The 17,211-nt window shown below is 41.2% G+C and overlaps 1 pseudogene; it reads right to left on the reverse strand.

The window, feature by feature from the left end:
- Positions 1–1,956: 1,956 nt before the first annotated feature.
- On the reverse strand, positions 1,957–3,584 carry LOC106564462 (hatching enzyme 1.2 pseudogene; annotated as a pseudogene).
- Between the last annotated feature and the right edge of the window lie 13,627 nt (positions 3,585–17,211).

Raw genomic sequence — 17,211 nt, forward strand, 5'->3', positions numbered from 1 at the left:
TAGCTCTAACCCTAGCTCTAACCTAACCCTAGCTCTAACCCTAACCCTAGCTCTAACCCTAACCTAACCCTAGCTCTAACCCTAACCCTAGCTCTAACCTTAGCTCTAACCCTAGCATTAGCTCTAACCCCATCCTAACCCTAGCTCTAACCCAACACCTAGCTCTAACCCCACCCCACTCCTAGCTCTAACCCTACTCCTAGCTCTAACCATAACCCTAGCTCTAACCCTAGCTCTAACCCTAGCTCTAACCTTAGCTCTAACACTAACCCTAGCTCTAACCCTAACCCTAGCTCTAACCCTAACCCTAGCTCTAACCCTAGCTCTAACCCTAACCTAACCCTAGCTCTAACCCTAGCTCTAACCCTAACCCTAGCTCTAACCTTAGCTCTAACCCTAGCATTAGCTCTAACCCCAACCTAACCCTAGCTCTAACCCTACACCTAGCTCTAACCCCATCCCACTCCTAGCTCTAACCCTACTCCTAGCTCTAACCCTACACTTAGCTCTAACCCTAACCCTAGCTCTAACCCTACTCCTAGCTCTAACCCTAACCCTAGCTCTAACCCTACACCTAGCTCTAACCCTAACCCTAGCTCTAACCCTAACCCTAGCGCTAACCTTAGCTCTAACCCTAGCATTAGCTCTAAACCTAACCTAACCCTAGCTCTAACCCTAGCTCTAACCCTAACCCTAGCTCTAACCCTAGCTCTAACCCCAACCTAACCCTAGCTCTAACCCTAGCTCTAACCCTAACCCTAACCCTAACCCTAGCTCTAACCCTAGCTCTAACCTAACCCTAGCTCTAACCCTAACCCTAGCTCTAGCTCTAACCCTAACTTAACCCTAGCGCTAACCCTAGCTCTAACCCTAACCCTAGCTCTAACCTTAGCTCTAACCCTAGCATTAGCTCTAACCCCAACCTAACCCTAGCTCTAACCCTACACCTAGCTATAACCCCACCCCACTCCTAGCTCTAACCCTACTCCTAGCTCTAACCATAACCCTAGCTCTAACCCTAGCTCTAACCCTAGCTCTAACCTTAGCTCTAACACTAACCCTAGCTCTAACCCTAACCCTAGCTCTAACCCTAGCTCTAACCCTAGCTCTAACCCTAACCTAACCCTAGCTCTAACCCTAGCTCTAACCCTAACCCTAGCTATAACCTTAGCTCTAACCCTAGCATTTGCTCTAACCCCAACCTAACCCTAGCTCTAACCCTACACCTAGCTCTAACCCCACCCCACTCCTAGCTTTAACCCTACTCCTAGCTCTAACCCTACACTTAGCTCTAACCCTAACCCTAGCTCTAACCCTACTCATAGCTCTAACCCTAACCCTAGCTCTAACCCTACTCCTAGCTCTAACCCTAACCCTAACTCTAACCCTAACCCTAGCTCTAACCCTAACCCTAGCTCTAACCCTACTCCTAGCTCTAACCCTACACTTAGCTCTAACCCTAACCCTAGCTCTAACCCTACTCCTAGCTCTAACCCTACTCCTAGCTCTAACCCTACTCCTAGCTCTAACCCTACTCCTAGCTCTAACCATAACCCTAGCTCTACCCCTACTCCTAGCTCTAACCCTAACCCTAGCTCTAACCCTATGCCGATCTCTAACCCTAACCCTAGCTCTAACCCTACACTTAGCTCTACCCCTAACCCTAGCTCTAACCCTACTCCTAGCTCTAACCCTAACCCTAGCTCTAACCCTACGCCTATCTCTAACCCTACTCCTAGCTCTAACCCTAACCCTAGCTCTAACCCTACGCCTATCTCTAACCCTAACCCTAGCTCTAACCCTACACTTAGCTCTACCCCTAACCCTAGCTCTACCCCTACACTTAGCTCCAACCCTAACCATAGCTCTACCCCTAACCCTAGCTCTAATCTAACCCTAAATGATGTAGTGTGGACAATTGACTGAAAGGACTTGACAAAACAAAGACTTATGTGCTTCCTCATCAGATGTATTTTTATTTCCATTACTATCAAGTAATGAACATGACAAAATGAGTTAACCCCACGTTGCCTTCAAACAACACAATGCCAGATCATTTTAACATTGACAGTCCAACATCAAATTCAGACATCAGATTCAGACATCAGATTCAGACATCAGATTCAGCTCCAACTTTTCCCTCCCTTTAACACCTGTAGAGCTTGTTAACCCTCTGAACATCAATCACAGACATCTCCAAGCTCTGTCCGATGGGCACAGTGGCGTCAGGAATAGGAGTGATCGTCTCCTTCCTATACACAGTGCTGAACGACCATCTATTATAATGCATGACGGAGGAGTAGTCATAGGGAATGTCCAGGTTGTTGGTGTCCTCTTTGTTGAAGTTGGGCTCCTCCCCGCGTTCAACATACTCCCAGTTGATCCTGATGTACTTGTCACGGTCACTCCTGTTCTGTTCGTGGTAGAAACCCAGAGCGTGGAGCAGCTCGTGCTGGATGGTACCGTGGTTAACACACCCTCTTTTTTTGAGGGATACGAGCTGCTTACCTCCGGTTTTGCCAACCCATGAAGAACAGCCGGATCTGCTTTCGATGCTAAGGTAGTCCCTCTGGTTGCTACGTTGGACGAAGCGCACACAGGTCTTGGTGTGGAAGGTGTTCATGGCGTACTTGATCTTCCCCTGGGAATAAGAGTCAAAATCTGAGCTGAGCGTGTAAGGAACCTTGACGAGGTTCTCTGACTTCTTCCTCTCCCAGAGGCATTTGTTGGACCACGAGCACCTGATGGCGGTCCTGGTCCTTGGGACCATGATGTCTCCTTCCATCAGCATCTCTGTGGTGGCATTGTTGGTCTCCAGGATCCTGGTGGTGATGTCCACCAGATCATCTGGATCTTCTGTGAAGACAATCTCATCCTTCTCATCAAGCTGGATAGGGTGGGCCTGTGTGAGTCCTAGGAAGAGGAGGAAGAAGGAGAGAGAAAGAAGGTAGGCCATTTTTCTTCGCAGTCGGAGAGACTGTTTGTGTGTCCTCTTTTTCTGTGGCTCCCAGCCCGGCCAGCCGGATGCCTGACGACGACCCAGATTACACAGGACACAACATTCTCAGAAGCCTCAACTCGTGACCAATCCAGCCTTGAACTGGTTAAACCTGCTGGTCATCACTCTCTGTACCCAAAGTAGCAAATGTTTCACTGTTCCCATTGTTCAGTTGAAAGTTGTATCAATTTCATATCAACCAACGTCTGTACTGATGCATGTATGTGTAATTCAGAATGACTATGTAATCTTCAGACAGAAAAGTTAGCCGTGTCTTTTTCAAGTTGTTCAGGTCAGTTCAGGTAATGTAATGTTTCTATACCAGAGCTGTAGGAGTTGTCCAGCTATGCTTATACAGTCTTTATGATGCACCACCACCAGACCAGACACTCTCCCCACACATTCCTAAACCAGAAACTCTGATTGTAATTGCCCTATTCTGAGGCCATTGTAGCCTGGTTGAGGCATTAAAGTCTTAGTGACTAGGAACATGGTAGAGGACAGACAATACTGTATAGTCAACAAGTGGGAACAATTTCATTTGATTCAATAATCCGGTTTACATTAACACAGCGTTTTAAAGGCCTTATACCCAATCATTCCAATCCTAGCTGTGCTGAAGACATTGTATTGGATACACATAGACTGTGTGTCTGGGGCTAGTGTTTGTAGGGTTATGGAAGAGTGGAGGGACAGGAATGCTGTTTTTGATTCTGTTAGACTCCATAGCAGCACTGCAGAGATCCTAAAATGGTTGAGGATTGTGAATGGTGTAAGTGGGTGGTGACGGAGTGGGTGAGTGAACAACAGATAGAGAACAGGCTGAGTATCTCTCTCTGTGTATATCTCCCTCATTCCCTCTCCCTCGCTCCCTCGCTCTCTCTCTCCCTCCCTCTCCCTCTCTCTCTCCCTCTATCCCCCCCTCTCTCCCTCTCTCTCTCCCTCTATCCCCCCTCTCTCTCTCTCTCTCTCGCCCTCTCGCCCTCGCCCTTTCTCTCTCTCTCTCCCTCTTTCTCTCCCTCCCCCTCTCCTTCTCTCTCTCCCTCTCTCTCTCGCTCTCTCCCCCTCCCCCATATCCCCTCTCTCTCTTTCTCTCTCTCTCTCTCTCTCTCTCTCTCTCTCACATACTGTAATTCATCCTCCAGTATTTATCTACATGTGTGTGCCACACACTGGTACACTCCCTCCTCCTTCCTACAGCACATCATCAGACATAACCACAGTTCCTTGTCTTCATTCATCACGCCTGAGGTGAGAGGGCGAGGAGAACCGGGTCTGATGTATGGTCGTGGGCCTGACATACAGACGCTGTCTCCATACGTTCTGCTTCACACTGATTAAGCTACACAGTGTGAGGGACGACCTTGGATCAACTGCACTTCAAGGATAAAGATCTGTATACGGCTGAAAGCTACACACTCCTCTATGGTGAACCATCACTCTACTCTAGTCACCCTCCCTAATGGTACATTCACATATAGAAATGACTAGTAGTCTAAGGATTAAAAGCCACCCGTGTTAAGTTTGTTTAAATTATTCAGCCTTATCAACAAGTGCAAAGCTTCTATTTATTTTTCCTTTGATTTTTGTATTCCTTAGCAACCTGATTAATATGTCTTTATTGCACTGCTGTCATGTTCAAGCTTAGTTAATCGACTGTGAGTTGACTCTACTCTTGTGGTACGGCAGATAGCACCCCTTTTATCACATACAGAGATTCATATAACATTCATGGGAGTTAGATGATCAAGACAGACTATGGTATCTAATGCCACCATATTCCCTAGATACAGATGTAGGATCTTAATGTGAGCCCGTTTGCTACATCAGGAAAATAATCCTGCGCAACAGGAAAAGTGAATTATTATGTGGATTATAATTAATGGAAATTTTTATAGGCATTGATACATTTTTCATTAGGGCAAATCAAGTATGACATTTTTAAGTGGAAATTACCAACTTTAGAAGCCTTTTTTGAACATTGAATACACTTCAAGTTTGCGTTTCCTGCTGTGCAGGAAGATTCCTGCAGGATCAAATTAAGATACAGCATCTGTACTGCAATACTTTTGACAAGCCCTCCCCCTATGTAGTGCACTACTTTTGTCAAAAGTAATTCACTTTGTAGGGAATAGGGTGCCATTTGGGACGCACAGTATGTTCCTATCCAGGGTGTGTAGATGAAACTAGTGATGTGATGGATGGGTTTTACACTACAGTACAGTGCTGAGAACACACAGATGGAATGAGGAGGTAGAGAGAGGAGGAGAGGGGGAGAGGAGAGGAGGAGGAGAGGAGGATAGGGGGAGAGGAGGAGAGTGGGCAAGGGGGAGAGGAGGAAAGGGGGAGAAGAGAGGAGAGGAGGAGAGGAGGAGAGGAGAAGAGTGGAAGAGGAGGGGGAAAGGAGAGGAGAGGAGAAGAGGAGGAGAGGGGAGATAAGGGTGTATTAACCAACTATCTTTCATTAGGGGTGAAAACTGACCTAAGATCAGCGTTTAGTGGCAGCTTTATTGTACTGCACTTCTGTCAGACGTTGAATAAAATACTTGCATGATACCATAACCAGTAATTAAGCACTAACCCTTGTATTGTACAACATGGACAGAAGAAGTCTATTTAGACCTGCTAATTACACCTGGATGTAAACTGAACGTGCAAGTTTTCAGTAGGCATGGTGTTGTGTACTCTGACCAACATGGATTATTAAGGGATGATCACCTAGTTGGAACTGTGGGGTTAGACTGGGAGAAACTCCCATTGGGTGTTTGTACAGGACAGGTAGGATGAACATCAACCCATAATTCTAATCCAGACACACCTATGAAGGTTCTGTATAAAATACATGGTTTCCCTGGACTTCAGCATCCAGACACACCTATGAAGGTTCTGTATAAAATACATGGTTTCCCTGGACTCCAGCATCCAGACACACCTATGAAGGTTCTGTATAAAATACATGGTTTCCCTGGACTCCAGCATCCAGACACAGCCAAGAAGTCTGTCAGACGTTGAATAAAATACTAAAATGTAAGTATTCCAGTCTAGGGAGTCTCTATGCATCCAGACACAGCCAAGAAGTCTTCCAGTCTAGGGAGTCTCTATGCATCCAGACACAGCCAAGAAGTCTTCCAGTCTAGGGAGTCTCCACAACTGCAGCAGAAGAAGAGGACATCCAAAGACTCTCCTCTCCACTGCCAAGAAAGATGAGCTACTTTAGTTCTCTCGCCTTAGTTCTTCCTAGGCCTCTTCATGGGGATGACGAGGATGGGGGATGATCTTCACAGAAGACACAGATGATCAAATGAAGACCCCAAATCTGTACAAGTGTTAAAGGAATGGGAGGCATGAGTGAAAAGACATTGGATTTAAAGGTGGTCTTTATTTGAAATGAGAAGGTTTTAGTTCCAGGTCCAATGTGTAATTATTTTATCATAATGTCAATTCATTGTAATAGCATGGAAGTAAAAACACGTTTCATTAAACAAAAAGAGTTATCCTCTAGCACCCTCAAACTCAACTCTGGACCTGGAAGCAAGTTCCTCTGAGTTTTCTCATTCCTCCTGTCTGATCAGGGATTGGTTTAGACCTGGGACACCAGGTGGGTGCAATTCATTATCAGGTAGAACAGAAAAGTAGCAGGCTCCGGACCTCGTAGGTTAAGAGTTGAACACCCCTGCTGTAGAGTTTTCCAATCATAATCAGTATTGGATCTTGTAGGGACTGTGTATTAGCAAGCCTCCCTCATCAGCCTGTCAGAGATATGACTATTAATGCACTCCTGATGGGTTTTGTTCAAGTATCAGGGTTGACTTGGGGGTGGGAGTGTGTGTGTGTGGTGTGTGTGTGTGTGTGTGTGTGTGTGTGTGTGTGTGTGTGTGTGTGTGTGTGTGTGTGTGTGTGTGTGTGTGTGTGTGTGTGTGTGTGTGTGTGTGTGTGTGTGTGTGGGAGTTCATCTTCCTGACAGAGTGTGTGTTTGGTACAAAGCACAGACTGTGGTGCTCTGTCTGATGACCGCACACACGGACATAGAGCAGGGTATTTGTGTGGGCTGTCAAGGCTCCCACATGCCAGCTCTACACTCTCTGGCTGTATCCCAAATCCCACTACTTTTGACCAGGGTCCATACTGTATGTCTCTGGTCAAAAGTAGTGCACTATGTAGGGAATAGGTGGCCATTTGGGACGCAACCTGTCTCTTGCACACACACTCTCTTGTCTGGAAGAGGGGATCACCTCGGAGGAGTGAAATCACAGGGAGAGATAAACTGACTTGACTGAGTTTGTCCTGAAATGTTCACCTTTAAAACAGGAGGCGGAGAGAGAGAGCTGTGTGAGAATGTTTTTTTTGATAATCTCTCTATGAGGAAAAAAACTTTTTTTTGAGATATATAATTTTGACTTAAATTCAGTTTGAATTACATTTAGATTGTAGTCATTTAGCAGACTCTTTTACCAGAGCAACTTACAATACATCTTTATGTAGTAAAGTGGTTGGCTTAATTACCAACAACGACGAGACGGCCTACAGGGAGTAGGTGAGGGCCCTCGGAGTGTGGTGTCAGGAAAACAACCTCACACTCAACGTCAACCAAACAAAGGAGATGATCGTGGACTTTAGGAAACAGCAGAGGGAGCAGCCCCCATCCACAACGACAGGACAGTAGTGGAGAAGGTGGAAAGTTTTAAGTTCCTCGGCGTACACATCACGAACAAACTGAAATGGTCCACCCACACAGACAGCGTGGTGAAGAAGGCACAACAGGTCCTCTTCAACCTCAGGATGCTGAAGAAATTTGGCTTGTCACCAAAAACACACAAACTTTTACAGATGCACAATCGAGAGCATCCTGTCGGCTGTATCACTGCCTGGTACGGCAACTGCTCCACCCACAACAGCAAGGCTCTCCATCACTAACATTGAGTGGCTGCTGCCAGCATACTGACTCTCTTCCATCTCTAGCCACTTTAATAATTACAAATTGGATGTAATAAATGTATCACTAGTCACTTTAAACAATGCCACTTTATATAATGTTTATATACCCTACATTACTCATCTCATATGTATATACTGTACTCTATACCATCTACTGCATCTTGCCTATGCCGTTCGGCCATCGCTCATCCATATATTTATATGTACATATTCTTATTCATTCCTTACACTTGTGTGTATAAGGTAGTTGTGAAATTGTTAGATTACTTGTTAGATATTACTGCATGGTCGGAACTAGAAGCACAAGCATTTCGCTACACTCGCATTGACATCTGCTAACCATGTGTATGTGACCAATAAAATTACATTTGATTTGATTTGATTTGGTTGTTTTAAGGGTGTAGTTGAACTAAAATTACCACATTTTCCCACTAGACTGTAAAGTGATTGTTCCCTTGTGACAACCCCCTTAGAGAGTACTGGGTGGTCTATGTTCTCTTGTGGTAGGGAGGGAAGCTTTTTCTGCAATGGCTCATCTGAAATGTGACCCAATTATTGTTAAGTAGCACACTGTGATGAGGGGCAAACCGATCTCTCTCTCACACACACACACACACACACACACACACACACACACACACACACACACACACACACACACACACACACACACACACACACACACACACACACACACACTGTGACGAGGGGCAAACCGCTCACACACACACTGTGACGAGGGGCAAACCGCTCACACACACACACACAAACACTGTGACGAGGGGCAAACCGCTCACACACACACTGTGACGAGGGGCAAACCGCTGACACACACACACACTGTGACGAGGGGCAAACCGCTCACACACACACTGTGACGAGGGGCAAACCACTCACACACACACTGTGACGAGGGGCAAACCGCCCACACACACACTGTGACGAGGGGCAAATTGCTACGCTGCGTCTCAGACAAATAAACGTACTAACACAAAATGTCAGGCCCTCCACTTGGATAACATTTGGGCTGTGTCATGGCACATAGGCTAGGAAGTGTTCACTGTCATTACAATGTCCACTAAGAGGACAACTTTGCATCACAACAGATGCCAAGACTGTTGACTTATGCTTTAATGTATCTAGCCTATCTAAATAAGTTGATTCACGAATTATAGAAATGTATTTCTTGTCATGAATCAAGATCCATACAATCCTCTGCCAGATAGCCAGCTTGCATCCATCTCAATCCCAAGCAAGCCAAGCAACAAGCCTAGCAACAAGCAACAAGCCCTAACAGCAAAAGGACCTAGTCACACTAGGAACAGTCCAAAACACAGCAACAAGTGTTTCTTCTTTTAGTTCCCACCGTGTCTCCATGGTCCACTTCCAGCCAAACTGTATTTGCTACCAACAGCCAGAATAGCAGGCCTGGCTATCCTCAGGGGGTCAAGGAGGGCTTGGTACCCAGCCAACAGTGCACTGAGCTGGGCCGGGATGGAAGGAGCATTGGGGGTGCTTGAATGATCTATGATCCATACCCCCGTGGTTGTATTGAGTTATGGCAGACAGACAGGCAAGTTATGGCATTTTAGTATATAGATTGATAGATGGGTAGAGATTGATAGAAAGGTAGATATTGATAGAAAGGTAGAGATTGATAGAAAGGTAGGGACTGATAGATAGGTAGAGACTGAAGAATAGGTAGAGATTGATAGATGGGTAGAGATTGATAGAAAGGTAGAGATTGATAGATAGGTAGAGATTGATAGAAAGGTAGAGATTGATAGATGGGTAGAGATTGATAGAAAGGTAGAGATTGATATAAAGGTAGAGATTGATAGAAAGGTAGAGATTGATAGATAGGTAGAGATTGATAGAAAGGTAGAGAATGATAGAAAGGTAGAGATTGATAGATGGGTAGAGATTGATATAAAGGTAGAGATTGATATAAAGGTAGAGATTGATAGATGGGTAGAGAATGATAGAAAGGTAGAGAATGATAGAAAGGTAGAGATTGATAGATGGGTAGAGATTGATATAAAGGTAGAGATTGATATAAAGGTAGAGATTGATAGATGGGTAGAGAATGATAGAAAGGTAGAGAATGATAGAAAGGTAGAGATTGATAGAAAGGTAGAGATTGATAGAAAGGTAGAGATTGATAGATAGGTAGAGATTGATAGAAAGGTAGAGAATGATAGAAAGGTAGAGATTGATAAATGGGTAGAGATTGATAGAAAGGTAGAGATTGATAGAAAGGTAGAGATTGATATAAAGGTAGAGAATGATAGAAAGGTAGAGATTGATAGAAAGGTAGAGATTGATAGAAAGGTAGAGATTGATAGAAAGGTAGAGATTGATAGAAAGGTAGAGAATGATAGAAAGGTAGAGATTGATAGAAAGGTAGAGATTGATAGATGGGCAGAGATTGATAGATGGGTAGAGACTGATAGATAGGTAGAGATTGATAGATGGGTAGAGACTGATAGATAGGTAGAGACTGATAGATAGGTAGAGATTGATAGAAAGGTAGAGATTGATAGAAAGGTAGAGATTGATAGATGGGTAGAGACTGATAGATAGGTAGAGATTGATAGATGGGTAGAGACTGATAGATAGGTAGAGATTGATAGAAAGGTAGAGATTGATAGAAAGGTAGAGATTGATAGATGGGTAGAGATTGATAGATAGGTAGAGATTGATAGATGGGTAGAGATTGATAGAAAGGTAGAGCTTTAACGTTATATTAAACAAAGGTAGAGACTGATAGATGGGTAGAGATTGATAGATAGGTAGAGATTGATAGATGGGTAGAGATTGATAGATAGGTAGAGATTGATAGATAGGTAGAGATTGATAGATGGGTAGAGATTGATAGATAGGTAGAGATTGATAGATGGGCAGAGATTGATAGATGGGTAGAGATTGATAGGATAATTTCATCTTTTTTGGGTATCCTAAAGCGTTATCTATAGGACAAATATTGGTCAAAATGAATGCCTCTCTCCAGACAGAATAGCTTTGCAGAAAAGCAATAATTGTTTTTGGAAGGCCGACACACACGCAAACTTGATAATTGTTTGGTAGAACGATTCACCACTAAATAAGAAGCATATCTTTCTGATTCATGTAGGATCTTTGCTCACACTGATTTCTCCTATACATCTGGCACAAGTTACAACCTCTCTGTGGGGTTACAAGGATCTTCACTTGTCCATCGCCGTCTGCTTTAGCTGTGTGGAGGATGAGGTCAGGGATATAGTAAAGCCATGGATTGCAACAAATATTCTAGGAATCCATTAAATTATGTGTTTCTATATTATGGGATCACAGAGGGCTATATTGTTTATGAAAACAGGGATTTTCGTAAAGAGTAATTATGTTTAATATAATGTTAAAGCTTATCTGGATATGTATTTCGGTGCATGGCTACAAAGCTCTTGTTGGCATCCGAACAGTATGTATAGGTCAGACAGGATCGTGGAGGCAGTGTATTAACAGAGTTTATGGGTCATGCACCATGTACAATTCCTCTCTGATAAATGATACAGTCATACTGGGACGTGTGTGTGTGTGTGTGTGTGTGTGTGTGTGTGTGTGTGTGTGTGTGTGTGTGTGCGTGTGTGTGCGTGTGTGTGCGTGTGTGTGTGTGTGTGTGTGTGTGTGTGTGTGTGTGTGTGTGTGTGTGTGTGTGTGTGTGTGTGTGTGTGTGTGTGTGTGTGTGTGTGTGTTACGCTGTTATACATGACATATGACCATGTGCCATGTGTATGTATGGATTCAATAGGATGGAACGGCGATGACAGCAGGAATCATTAAATCATACACATAAAATGTGTCCTGACTGCCTGGGTTTTCAGTGGTCCTTGGTGGCTCCCGTTCTGCTGTGGGTGAGATTAGTGGGGTTTAACTGGTCATGTACAGCTGGTCTCATTGGCTTCTATTTGTAAATGGTCATAGAAATAAAAGGAAATATGTTGGCAACATACAGAAACAGTACAATATGTTTAGAAGATTTGATCTTTAAAATGTTCTGCTGTAGGTCCACTAAGGCTATGTTCACCAGACAGTCAGCGTGCCACATCATAATATATCATGTATATATAATATAATATATTGGCACCTATTCATCCAAAATAGGCAGATGCTGCTTGAATTGTGTGATGATGTATACCAGGATAAAGAGGGATTCCAGAACCAACAGATGACTGGATAAACAACATTTATCAGTTCTGTACCGACACGAAAAAGAGTAGTGAGTACTCAGGCAGTGGTTAAGAAGTATCCTGGTATTATAACTGGCACTATGGTTAAGAAGTATCCTGGTATTATAACTGCCACTATGGTTAAGAAGTATCCTGGTATTATAACTGCCACTATGGTTAAGAAGTATCCTGGTATTATAACTGGCCCTATGGTTAAGAAGTATCCTGGTATTATAACTGGCACTATGGTTAAGAAATATCCTGGTATTATAACTGGCACTATGGTTAAGAAGTATCCTGGTATTATAACTGGCACTATGGTTAAGAAGTATCCTGGTATTATAACTGGCCCTATGGTTAAGAAGTATCCTGGTATTATAACTGGCACTATGTGTCACGTCCTGACCAGCAGATGGAGCTGGTGTAGGAGTTTGGGGGTCAGGACGTGGCAGTCTTGTGTGTGTCTAGTGACTCCTGATCAGGAACAGCTGGGAATCGTTGTTCCTGATTGGGAGTCATATATGTAGGAGTTGTTTGTCACTGGGGTTTGTGGGTGGTTGTTTTGCACTGCGTTTTTTAGCCTGCAAACTGTTGGTGCTGTCATGTTTATTGTTTCCTGTGGATGCTTTACTCCTTTTGTTGGTTAATTAAAAAATGAGTATTCACATACCTGCTGCGCCTTGGTTCATTTCAGAAGACAGCCGTTACACTATGGTTAAGAAGTATCCTGGTACTATAACTGCCACTATGGTTAAGAAGTATCCTGGTATTATAACTGGCATGTGCGATAAATCAATAGTCGGGCCTTGCCATTGAACCTCATCAGAACAAATGTACCGCGTCAGAACACTAATTCCCTACCAGCTTTTCCATAAACCTAGACTTCAGGGTGAGAGGGGAAGGAGGGGTGAGGGCATGGGGTGCGGAGGGGGTAGGAGGAAGGGTGTGCGCAATGGGGAAGGGAGGGTGAGGAGGGAGGCAGACGGGTGAGGGGTAAGGAAGGGGAATTAATTAATGACAACATTAAACACTACCATGCCAACGCTGGAACTATCTGGAACTCTCTCTGACACAAACTTTGCTTATTTACTCTACAAAGTACATCAAGAGGAATACGCTTTACACTAATTACCCCAGACACTTTCCCTCATAAAATATAATTCCTGCACCACTTGCCCAAATAAACTACATTAAGAGCAACCACATGTAGCCACTTCACTACGGTGTGAGGGGAAAGCTTGGCGTAGACCAGGTCACAAAATGGCAGCTCATGGCCATATGACTGAGAGATGGTGCATTTAGTGGCGTGCGTTCTCGTAAGACATGTTAGCACATTAAAAGATGTTAATATTTGAACCCAATTGTAAATGGAGTTAGTATAGACTCTCCTTCCCACGGTGGTTCTTGTTAGTTAATGAATACCAACTGCTGCTCAAATAAACCTTTCCATCCAGTGCCACACATATACCCTCAGATCAAAACAGCTAGACTCCAGTATAGGCTACGGTAGAAGAAAATATCAAACAGTGGAAGTAGGTAAATAAACACATTTAAGAGGCCAGTGTCATGCCTGATTTCCTTATCAGTCAATCTGTCTCCATATTGATGTTTTTGCTTATACCCATAACAGCTGTAACATATACAGTATAGTGTGTTTTATTATTACTGTAACATATACAGTATAGTGTGTTGTGTTATTACTGTAACATATACAGTATAGTGTGTTGTGTTTTTACTGTAACATAGACAGTATAGTGTGTCGTGTTATTACTGAAGCATATACAGTATAGTGTGTCATATTATTACTGTAACATATACAGTATAGTGTGTCATGTTATTACTGTAACATATACAGTATAGTGTGTTGTTATTACTGTAACATATACAGTATAGTGTGTCGTGTTATTACTGAAACATATACAGTATAGTGTGTCATGTTATTACTGTAACATATACAGTATAGTGTGTCATGTTATTACTGTAACATATACAGTATAGTGTGTTGTTATTACTGTAACATATACAGTATAGTGTGTCGTGTTATTACTGTAACATGTACAGTATAGTGTGTTGTTATTACTGTAACATATACAGTATAGTGTGTCGTGTTATTACTGTAACATATACAGTATAGTGTGTTGTGTTATTACTGTAACATATACAGTATAGTGTGTTGTGTTTTTACTGTAAAATATACAGTATAGTGTGTCGTGTTATTACTGTAACATATACAGTATAGTGTGTCATGTTATTACTGTAACATATACAGTATAGTGTGTTGTGTTATTACTGTAACATATTCAGTATAGTGTGTTGTGTTATTACTGTAACATATACAGTATAGTGTGTCATGTTCTTACTGTAACATATACAGTATAGTGTGTCATGTTCTTACTGTAACATATTCAGTATAGTGTGTCATGTTATTACTGTAACATATACAGTATAGTGTGATGTGTTATTACTGTAACATGTACAGTATAGTGCGTCATGTTCTTACTGTAACATATACAGTATAGTGTGTCGTGTTATTACTGTAACATATACAGTATAGTGTGTCATGTTCTTACTGTAACATATACAGTATAGTGTGTTGTGTTATTACTGTAACATATACAGTATAGTGTGTTGTGTTATTACTGTAACATATACAGTATAGTGTGTTGTGTTATTACTGTAACATATACAGTATAGTGTGTTGTGTTTTTACTGTAAAATATACAGTATAGTGTGTCGTGTTATTACTGTAACATATTCAGTATAGTGTGTTGTGTTATTACTGTAACATATACAGTATAGTGTGTTGTGTTATTACTGTAACATATACAGTATAGTGTGTTGTGTTATTACTGTAACATATACAGTATAGTGTGTCGTGTTCTTACTGTAACATATACAGTATAGTGTGTCATGTTCTTACTGTAACATATTCAGTATAGTGTGTCATGTTATTACTGTAACATATACAGTATAGTGTGATGTGTTATTACTGTAACATATACAGTATAGTGTGTTGTGTTCTTACTGTAACATATTCAGTATAGTGTGTCATGTTATTACTGTAACATATACAGTATAGTGTGATGTGTTATTACTGTAACATGTACAGTATAGTGTGTCATGTTCTTACTGTAACATATACAGTATAGTGTGTCGTGTTATTACTGTAACATATACAGTATAGTGTGTCATGTTCTTACTGTAACATATACAGTATAGTGTGTTGTGTTATTACTGTAACATATACAGTATAGTGTGTTGTGTTATTACTGTAACATATACAGTATAGTGTGTTGTGTTATTACTGTAACATATACAGTATAGTGTGTTGTGTTTTTACTGTAAAATATACAGTATAGTGTGTCGTGTTATTACTGTAACATATTCAGTATAGTGTGTTGTGTTATTACTGTAACATATACAGTATAGTGTGTCGTGTTCTTACTGTAACATATACAGTATAGTGTGTCATGTTCTTACTGTAACATATTCAGTATAGTGTGTCATGTTATTACTGTAACATATACAGTATAGTGTGATGTGTTATTACTGTAACATATACAGTATAGTGTGTCATGTTCTTACTGTAACATATTCAGTATAGTGTGTCATGTTATTACTGTAACATATACAGTATAGTGTGATGTGTTATTACTGTAACATATACAGTATAGTGTGTCGTGTTATTACTGTAACATATACAGTATAGTGTGATGTGTTATTACTGTAACATATACAGTATAGTGTGTCATGTTATTACTGTAACATATACAGTATAGTGTGCTGTGTTATTACTCTAACATATACAGTATAGTGTGTCGTGTTATTACTGTAACATATACAGTATAGTGTGTTGTGTTATTACTGTAACATATACAGTATAGTGTGTTGTGTTATTACTGTAACATATACAGTATAGTGTGTTGTTATTACTGTAACATGTACAGTAGAGTGTGTCGTGTTATTACTGTAACATATACAGTATAGTGTGTTGTTATTACTGTAACATATACAGTATAGTGTGTTGGTTTATTACTGTAACATATACAGTAGAGTGTGTTGTGTTATTACTGCAACATATACAGTATAGTGTGTCGTGTTATTACTGTAACATATACAGTATAGTGTGTTGTTATTACTGTAACATGTACAGTATAGTGTGTCGTGTTATTACTGTAACATATACAGTAGAGTGTGTCATGTTATTACTGTAACATATACAGTATAGTGTGATGTGTTATTACTGTAACATATACAGTATAGTGTGTCATGTTCTTACTGTAACATATTCAGTATAGTGTGTCATGTTATTACTGTAACATATACAGTATAGTGTGATGTGTTATTACTGTAACATATACAGTATAGTGTGTCGTGTTATTACTGTAACATATACAGTATAGTGTGATGTGTTATTACTGTAACATATACAGTAGAGTGTCATGTTATTACTGTAACATGTACAGTAGAGTTGTCGTGTTATTACTGTAACATATACAGTAGAGTGTGTCATGTTATTACTGTAACATATACAGTATAGTGTGTCATGTTCTTACTGTAACATATACAGTATAGTGTGTCGTGTTATTACTGTAACATATACAGTATTGTGTGTTGTGTTATTACTGTAACATATACAGTATAGTGTGTCGTGTTATTACTGTAAAATATACAGTATAGTGTGTCGTGTTATTACTGTAACATATACAGTATAGTGTGTTGTGTTATTACTGTAACATATACAGTATAGTGTGTTGTTATTACTGTAACATATACAGTATAGTGTGTCGTGTTATTTCTGTAACATGTACAGTATAGTGTGTTGTGTTATTACTGTAACATATACAGTATAGTGTGTTGTGTTATTACTGTAACATATACAGTATAGTGCGTCATGTTATTACTGAAGCATATACAGTATAGTGTGTTGTGTTATTACTGTAACATATACAGTATAGTGTGTCGTGTTATTACTGTAACATATACAGTATAGTGTGATGTGTTATTACTGTAACATATACAGTATAGTGTGCTGTGTTATTACTGTAACATATACAGTATAGTGTGTCGTGT

Source organism: Salmo salar, chromosome 12 (genome assembly GCF_965601325.2).
Source record: "Salmo salar chromosome 12, fSalSal1, whole genome shotgun sequence".
Classification (NCBI taxonomy): Eukaryota; Metazoa; Chordata; class Actinopteri; order Salmoniformes; family Salmonidae; genus Salmo; species Salmo salar.